This window comes from Aotus nancymaae, unplaced genomic scaffold (genome assembly GCF_030222135.1).
Source record: "Aotus nancymaae isolate 86718 unplaced genomic scaffold, 86718_ANA_hifiasm-v0.15.2.pri h1tg000036l, whole genome shotgun sequence".
Taxonomy (NCBI): Eukaryota; Metazoa; Chordata; class Mammalia; order Primates; family Aotidae; genus Aotus; species Aotus nancymaae.
Genome location: NW_026988450.1, coordinates 6243929 through 6252437, shown reverse-complemented (window position 1 = coordinate 6252437; position 8509 = coordinate 6243929). Strand labels below are relative to the sequence as shown.

General features: G+C 41.3%; 1 pseudogene; it reads left to right on the top strand.

Annotated features, from left to right (window-relative positions):
• The first annotated feature begins 2259 nt into the window (after window positions 1–2259).
• LOC105724820 (coiled-coil-helix-coiled-coil-helix domain-containing protein 2-like) lies at window positions 2260–2711 on the top strand (annotated as a pseudogene).
• The last annotated feature ends 5798 nt before the right edge of the window (window positions 2712–8509 follow it).

The window sequence follows — 8509 nt, the reverse complement described above, 5'->3', positions numbered from 1 at the left end:
GGATATACTAATTACTATGATTTATTTGATTATCATATATTGTACACATGTATCAAAATATCACAGTTTACCTTATTAATATGTATAATTATCTATTAATTTAAAATAGTAATAAAAGCAAAAAATGAAATAAGAACAATGAAAAAAGAATGATTCAACAAAAAAAAAAATCAACCAATGTAATACCCTACATTAACAGAATTCAGGGGAGAAAAAGCACATGATCAACTCAATTGATGCAGAAAAACACCTGACAAAAATTCAACAACCTTCATGATAAAAACACTCAATATATTAGGAATAGAAGGAAACTTCCTCAAAATGATAAAGGTCATATATGAGAAACCCACAGTTAACATCATACTCCAAACGCCTTTGCATACATGGTCAACTGAGTTTTGACAAGCATGCCATGACCATTCAATGGTGAAAAGACAGTATGAAACCTTTTCCTCTACAAGCATTAACAAGACAAGGCCGCCTGCTTTCACTATTTCACTTCAGCATGGGATGAGAAATTCTAGCCAGAGCATTCAGGCAAGAAAAAGAATAAAAGTCATCTAAATTGGAAAGGAAAAAGAATATTATCACTGTTCACAGAGGGCAAGATCTTTTATGTAGAAAATCCTAAAGACTGCATGTACGCGCACGCGCGCGCGCACACACACACACACACACACACTTTAGAGCTAATGAATTCAGCAATGTTGCAGGATAGCAAATCAACACACAAAAATCAGTTGCATTTCTATTTACTGGCAATGAATAACCTGAAAAGAAAATTAAGGAAAACATTCAATTTACATTAATTCAAAAATAATAAAATACAGTTGACCTCCTGCACAGTCAAAAATCCACATTCAACATTTGACTCCCCAAAAACTTAAGTATTAATTGCCTACTATTGACCAAAAAACTTGCCAACAACAACCTGTCAGTTAATATGTATTTTATGTTATATGTATTATATACTAAATTCTTAGAATAAAATAAGATAGAGAAAATAAAGTGGTATTTTAAAAATCAGAAGGAATCTGAATAATGTCTGGATAATTACAAAAGGAGACAAATCAAAAAAACAATAAAATCTTAAGAAAAGATATATTTGCAATTCATTAAGTGGAAATAGATTATCATAAATGTCTTCATCCTTGTCATCCTCACATTGAGTAGACAGAAGAGGAGGTGGAAGAGAAAGGGTTGGTCTTGCTGTCTCGGGGTAGCAGAGGTAGAAGAGGTAGAGGAGGTGGAAGGGGAGGCAGGAGAGGCAGGCACGCTTGGTGTAATTTTTATTGCAAGAACTGAGTATAAATGAACCTTGCAACGCAAATTCATGTTGCTTAAGGATAAACTGTACTCAGGAATATATTTAACTAAGGATGGAAAAGATTGTACATTGAAAACCACAAAACATGACTAAAAGAAATGAAAGAAGAGAAATTAATGGATAAACATTTTCATTTCATCTTAATATTGTGAAAAGGACAAAACCACCCAAAGCAATCTACAGATTCAATGAAACTCCTGTCAAAATACCAATGGCACGTTTTGCAGAAACAGAAAAATCTATTCTAAAAGTTATTTGAAATCTCAGGAGATCCTAAATAACCAAAACATTATTGAAAAAGAACAAAATTGGAAGATTCACATTTCCTAATTTCAAAACTTACTACAAAGCCACAGTATTAAAAAAAAAAGTGATACTGACATAAGGACAGATATATAAACCAATGGGAAAGAACAGAAAGCCCAGAAATAATCCCAGAAATATGTGGTCAAATCATCTTCAACAAGGGTGTCAAGACCACTTAATGGGGAAAAGCCATTCTCCTTAACAAATGGTGCTAGAACAACTGAATATTCACATGCAAACAAGTGAAGTTGGATCCTTACATCATACTTTTTTAAACTCCAAGTGAATAAAAATGTAAAGTTAAAAGCTAAAACTACACACTCTTAGAAAAAACGGGAAAATCTTCATGAGCTTGGATTTGACAATGATTTCTTGGATATGACACCAACAACACAGTCAACACAAGTAAAAGTGAAAGAACCTTTTAATGAAAGTTTAAAACTTTTTGCATCAAAGAACACAATCAACAGAGTGAAAAGACAACCCACAGAATGACAGAAAATATTGCAAGTGATACACCTGAGAAGGGATTTGGATCCAGAATAAAGAACTCCTAAAACTCAATGACAAAAACAATTCGATTCAAAAATGAGTATGACAAAAAGTCAAGCTGCCCTGCAGCTAGGATGCCACGTGGAAGCTGAAGTGGCACCTCCCACAGGGCCCCTCCCACCAGCCGGGCACCTGAGACGAGAGCTGCACCCAGGCCAGCACCAGCCGCTCAGCCGCCAGCAGTGGCACCCCGACGTGCAGTTGGCTGCCCTGCTGCTGCGTCCCTGCAGCCAGGTCTGATGGCCCAGATGGCCACCACTGCAGCTGGCTTGGCTGTAGCTCTGCTGTGGGGGACACACTGGGTCATGCCTTACTCGGGCTTCAGTGGAGGAAGTAATGGTAAGCCTGCAAAACCTGATGTCACTTACCAGGAGCCTCGGGGAATCCAGCTGGCATAGCAGCAGCAGCAGCCTTGTTTCCGTGAGATCAGTTTTTGGAGAGTGCCCACAACCAGGGTGACATCAAGCTCTGTGAGGGTTTCAACGAGGTGCTCAGACAGTGCAGACTTGCAAACAGATTGGCCTAATCAAGAAGTTCAAATTGGAGAAATGGAAAATCAGTTCTCACAACCAAGTTAATTCAGTATTAGAATATAATCGATAGTGAAGGTATAAAGTATAACCATCAGTTAAACCTCTCGTGTGTCATTCATAGCTTCCTTACTTCAGAATTGAAATGGAAGAGGGTGTTCTTACTGTGTAGGATTTCATGAAGATGGTGTAAAATGTGGGGCTGGGCAAATGTACGTGTGGGCTCCTTAAATTAGCTATTAGGACTTTATTCCTTGTGAATTAATTAGAATAAAGTTATTTTCTTCCAAGAAACTGAATCTTTCTCTAGAAGATAAACAAATGGTCAATAAATACATGTCTTAGTCATTTGGAAAATACATATCAAAACCACAGTGAGATTTCACTTCACACCAATTAGAAGGGCTATTTATTTTTCATGAAAATAACAAGCGTTGATGATGACGTGGAAAAACTGGAACCCTCACGCATTGCTGGTGGGAATGTAAGATGGTTCATTTGCTGTGGAAAACAGTTTGGCAGTTCCTCAAAAATTCAAAACATAAAATTACTATATAATGCAGCAATTCCACTCCTCGGTATATACTCAAAAGAATTGACAGCAGGGACTGAAACAGATACCTGTACACCAGTGTCCCTCAGGGTCCACAGGGGATTGGTTCCAGGACCCACCTTGGATACCCAAATCTGAGGATGCTCAAGTCCCTTATATAAAATGGTGTAGTTCTGAGAAAGCAATCAGTAGATACAAGGCAAAAATATGGTGTTCTATTTGTATATAATCTATGCCCATCCTCCCATATACCTTAAATCATCTCTAGATTACTTATAATACCTAATACCCTGTAAAAGCTATGTGAATCATTGTTAATACCATATTTTAAAAATTGTATTATTTTATTGTTATATTGTTGTTGTTGTTTTTTTTGAGACAGAGTCTTACTTTATAGCCAAGGCTGGAGTGCAGTGGTGTGATCTCGGCTCACTGCAACCTCTGTCTCCCAGGTTCAAGTGATTCTCATGCCTCAGCCTCTCAAGTAGCTGGGATTACAGGTGCACACAACCATGCCCAGCTAATTTTGTATTTTTATTAGAGATGGGATTTCACCATGTTGGCCAGGCTGGTCTCAAACTCCTGACCTCAGGTGATTCACCTGCCTCAGCCTCCTAAAATGCTAAGACTACAGGCATGAGCCACCACACCTGGTCATTCCAAATACTTTTTAATCCATGATTGGTTAGATCCATGGACACAGAATCCACAAATACAGAGAGCCCACTCTATTATTCATAGTAGCCAAAAGGTAGACAGGAATGAAATTTCAATACATGCTACAACATGGATAATGCTTGAAAGTAGTATGCTAAGTGAAAAAAAGACAATTATGGTGTGATTCCACTTGTATGAGGTATATAGAATAGACAAATTCACAAAGACATAAAGTAGAATAGTGGTTACCAGGGACCCAGGGAGGGGGGAGAAGGAGGAGTTACTGTGTAATGGGTAGAGTTTCTGTTTGATGTGATGAAAAAGTTCTGAAAATGGATAGTGGTGATGGTTGCACAGCACTGTGAATGTATGTAATATCAATGAATTGATTGTACTCTCCAAAACAGTCAAAATGATAAACTTTGTTATGTATATTTACCACAATAAAATAAAACACTCTAAAAGAAAATTCAGGCCAGGCACGGTGGCTCACACCTGTAATTCCAGCACTTTGGGAGGCCGAGGCAGGTGGATCATGGGGTCAGGAGTTCAAGACCAGCCTGCCCAAGATGGTGAAATCCCTTCTCTACTAAAAATACAAAAATTAGCCGGGCATGGTGGCGGGCACCTGTAATTCCAGCTACTTGGAAGGCTGAGGCAGGAGAATCACTTGAGCTCGGGAGGCAGAGGTTGCAGTGAGCAGAGATTATGCCATTGCACTCCAACCTAGGCAAGAAAGCAAGACTTCATCTCAAAAAGAAAAGAAAAGAAATTCAGTCCACAGCAGAGCCCCTACCTGCATTTTTTCCTGGATCAACCATGCCTCAATTGGGTTTCAGAGCCTTATTCTTTCATGAATGCTATTCTAGCCCAAAAATAAAACATTCCTGCAAGTATCAATCACCCTTGAGCCTGTTCATGTGCTGAGAAATAAAGGAGACAAAAAGAAACATAGAAAGATGCGGAGGGAAAATATGAACGACACAGGCAAACAGGCTGCGTTAACCAAACAAGTACTTCCTGCTACTTTGAAAAATTTAAGGAAAATATGTTAAACACTCAATAAGGACAAGGGGATTTTAATTTTTTTATTTGAGAGAAAAAAGTCCTTGTAGATATGCACTAATTGTTTCCTTCCCTCTCTCCAATCCACGATTTATGGAATACTTAATGGTCATTTACACCTACTCACAGGAGAACTGTGGCAGATCTGATATTTTACCCTACTTAGAAGCTGATAAATTGTCCTGATACCATTTGCTTCACGGATACTGGCAAAAGACATGAGACTTCATGGGTCAGAGACAAAGAATTTTATTACTTCCTATATAGCAAAGAGCATGGGTACCAGAATGTTGGCATCTTTCTTGCCCTCAAATCCCATGGGATGAAGGCAGTGGGCCCAGGGGGGTACCTGAACACACCGTGAGTTACATTACAGTACAAAGAAGGAATTCTGGGCTTCAAAAGCCCAAATCATTCAAAACATGCAGTAAGCATACCTGTTCTTTGCTCCAGAGGGAAATATGTCTTTCAAGAAGGTTTGCTGTATAAACATCCTTAAAAAGATAGTCTAGAACAAAGGGCTCTCAGTGCTTCTGTTATTAATATTTGCCGGAACTCGAGAGACCCATGGGGAATTGTTTCCCCATAATATCCACCCCTGACTTCTACTTTCTGGCTAAGCGCATCCAATTTGTCTCACGTGGCATTTAATTAAGGCTACTACCTACAGTACTCCAAGCAGCAGAATCGGCCACCCTGCAGTACTGACCTCAGCCCCGCCTCTCAGGGTCCTGCATCCAATCAGCAGAGCATCCCACAGCCCGTCAAGGTCTACCTCAGAAACCCACGTTGCTTTCTCCTTCACTTTCTGTACTGACTTTTTTTTTTTTTTGGTTTTGGTTTTTGTTGCTGTTTTTGCCATGGAGTCTCGCTCTGTCGCCCAGGCTGGAGCGCAGTGGCGTAATCTTGGCTCACTGCCTCTGCCTCCCGGGTTTAAGCGATTTTCCTGCCTCAGCCTCAGTAGCTGGGATTACAAGCTCCTGCCACCATGCCTGGCTAATTTTTTTTTTTTTTTTTTTTTTGTATTTTTAGTAGAGACAGGGTTTCATTATGTTGGCCAGGCTGGTCTTCAACTTCTGACCTCAGGTGATCCTCCCACCTCGGTCTCCTAAAGTGCTGGGATTACAGGCATGAGCCACCGTACCTGGCCTCTGTATTACTTTTTAAGTTAACTCTAGACATTAATCCAGGTACAGAAGGAGGAAGTCTAGGGCAGTCCCATCAACCACAACAACCCTAGCCAGTGGGTTTAGACTGACTTAAATGGCTCTAGAGTAGAAGGTCATAGCTGTGATGACTTCAGCTAAAAGCAGGGGTGAATTCCATACCACCTTTTCTCACTGGATGCTTCCCCCATAGGAAAAACCTGTCCATGGGGCTTGCATAAATAACAAGTCAGTTATCCCTCCAAGACATGCCACAGAACCAAGAGCAGCTGCTTCTGGAGAGCTCTGCACAGTCATCTGAGGCTGCGTGGTCTCCTGGTGCTGTTTCTTAAACCCTCAAGGTCTGTTATGGCCACCCCCAGGGTACAAGTCCCCATGCTCTCATGAGAAAAGCCAGTTAACACCTGGCTTCCAGACTAAAAGTAAATATCAACGGTGCACATGGTGTCCCTGGAAAGAGCTTACAACTGTTGCAGCCATCAAATGAGACCTACATCATTCAGCAGGGAGGTGGGGGCTGCGTGTGAAAAGACTGACAGTGGCCTCCTGGCCAGCTGATACACCTGGGCTTCCCAGTTCAGTTTAAATAACTGAGTCTAGACCTTGATTTGGAATGATACCTGAAGGACAGCCAGTCCACTTGTCCTGTCTGTACATGGACAAGTACATCAGGGGAACAGCATTCATTCACCCCACAGAAGGATGGAGCCATAGCTGTGAGGACGGGTGTGAGGAAGGCAGGGAACAAGAGAGAGTTCGCCTTTGCTACTTCCAGCAGATTTATCAGCAAGGGTAAGGGAATGGCGATCAAACCGCAGTGAGAGTCATCTGGAGGAGGATAGCAGATCTTGAAGTCTTAAATTTCAGGTACTTGCAACAGCTTGAGAGATTACTCTGGGACATTTTCCTTTTGGAGAAAGGCCGTAGAGAAAGATCACCAACGTCGCTCACTTCCCTATACATCCTGAGGTCTAAGGGGTTCCGTTTCCAAGTGGCGGGGTTGTTGTTCTTTACTACCACAAAATCCTTGTGGTCCATCCAGTAGCTATAACATCACCCTTTGTCCAATTATTCCCTTAGTTATACCAGGATTTTTCCTTGGAAGGGTCAAGTACAAGAGGGACAAGGAACTTTGATTGAATGGATGGAGAACACTTCTATTAGTTTGCTTGTGCTGCCATAGCAAAATGCCACAGACTGGGTACGTGGCTTCAACAACAGAAATTTCGTTTCTCACAGTTCTGGCGGCTGGAGGTCCAAGATCAAGGTGCCATGGGTGGTTTCTGGTGAGACCTCTCTTCCTGGCTTGTAGATGGTGGCTTCTCACTGTGTCCTCACATGGCCTTTCCTCTGTGCTTGAGTGGAGAGAGAGAAATCTTTGGTGTCTTCCCCCTTCTTTTAAGGACACCAGTGTTATTGGATTAGGGCTCCTAAGTACCTCTCTAAAGGTTCTATTTCCAAATACAGTCACATTGGGGATTAGAGCTTCAACATCTGCGTTTTAGGGGAACACAATTCAAGTTACAACAACACTTATTTCCCCAGTTTGGCCTGTGCAGCCCCCCCCCCCCCCCCACTGAGGGGAACTTGGTAAGCAGTCTATTCAAGCACATGTTCATTATTTTTAGGACCTAAGGCCATGTTAATCCAACAAGAAAATCTAGGTGGCTAAAGCAGAATGAAGTTTGAATTCCCTAGGGTTCCCTTCAGGCTGGGCTGTCACCCAGAGGGTGCTCCACAGAGCAAACCTGGAACTGCCACTTGAGAACAGACGAGAGCATTGTGCCCAGTTATTATAAGAGCAGAAACACAAATTTTCAAAATAGGTTTGTTGCAAGACCATCCTCCAGGGCTTCTCCCTGTACATCTTAGGGGCAAAGATACTGACTCCCTATGTTCTAAACTCTTTTTTCCAGAATGTTTGTCTAGCAAACAGCCTTGGAGGATACTTATGTCTCCCTCTAGAGCAAAGGCAGGGTTGTTAAATTTTCAGTGTAATAATGTTTTATTCTAGAGCAAAGATCAGACACACTCATTTCCAACTAATAGAGATTTGAGATTCTTAAACTTCGGATTCCTTCCTTGTACACAACCTAATGAATGCTCAGATTTCATCTGCCCCCCATCACATTACCCCATGGAAACTGAGCTTGGGGAACTGATGTAAATATGCCAAACTCTGGCTACTGCTATTGACATAAGAAATAAAGTCCTGGGCTAGGCGCGGTGGCTGATGCCTGTAATCCCAGCACTTTGGGAGGCCGAGGCAGGCAGATCACAAGATCAAGAGATTGAGATTATCCTGGCCGACATGGTGAAATCCTGTCTCTACAAAAAATTAAGAAAAAAAGTC